We start from the raw sequence: 1,074 nt of genomic DNA on the forward strand, positions 1-1,074 counted from the left end.
GCTGGCATGTGGTGCTGGGGGATTGAACCGCGGTCCCTGTGCTTTGCCAAGCTTGTTCCGAGTAGGTGCTTTAGACCACTGAGCCATCTCTCCAGCCCACCTTTCCTCCTTTAACTTTGGGTGTTGGTTATTTTGTCTTAGCCATAAGGAAAAGTAACAACTGAGACAGTCTCAATTCACAGTCTTTAATTATATTGGCAAAGCCTCTTATTATGGAAGTAATATATTCACAGGTTTGGGGGTTAGGGCTTGGACATGTTTTGGAGGCAGTGATTTTCAGCCCATCATAGTGTTACAAAGAGGACGTGTGAACAACCTGGCTGTGACATCTGTCCCTCCATTGATTAGTAGGAGGACAACCTTCCCTGACAGAGGAGGATCATTTCCTCCATCAAGGGCATATGAGGAGCTGCACTCTCCTGCTAGAAACTACAAACAAGTTCCTGAGTTCGGTCTACAATGTTATACAGAATCAAGAGTAAGAATGCCATTTGGGCGGGGGAACTGGTAAACTTCATTGCTGTGAAGCACTAGTTCAGGTCTGTTTTCATTGCTTTTCATGTCCTCTGTCTTATGTCTGCTTCTGGTTTCTTTGCTTCTTCATCCTCAAGGGGAAAAATGGCCACAACTCACTGCCTGAGCTTCACATGCTTCACATCTAGTATGTAAGAGTCTAACTTATTTCTGCCTTAGATTCAATTCCAAGTTGCTTGGGGCTAGGAGAAATAAATCTACTTGGTTCAGGTATCTATCTCTAGTTCAGTTGGCTCAGGAGGGAAAAATTTTACATAGTGTATACTCAGCTGCTGAAAGGCATCCACTGGTCCTCTTGGAAGGGAGACAGAGAAGGGGTAATCATTATGAGATGACATAACTGAAGAGATAACCACCATAGTTACTATGCCTCTACCCCTGCAGCATATATTATGATATTCTTGAAGAATTTTGGCATGAAAGTTTAAGCTTGTAATCCTAGCTACTAAAGGCTAGGCAGAAGAAGAAGAAGAAGAAGAAGAAGAAGAAGAAGAAGAAGAAGAAGAAGAAGAAGAGAGAAGAAGAAGAAGAAGAAGAGAG

The sequence above is a fragment of the Octodon degus genome, unplaced genomic scaffold, assembly GCF_000260255.1.
Source record: "Octodon degus isolate 3935 unplaced genomic scaffold, OctDeg1.0 scaffold00287, whole genome shotgun sequence".
NCBI classification, from domain to species: Eukaryota; Metazoa; Chordata; class Mammalia; order Rodentia; family Octodontidae; genus Octodon; species Octodon degus.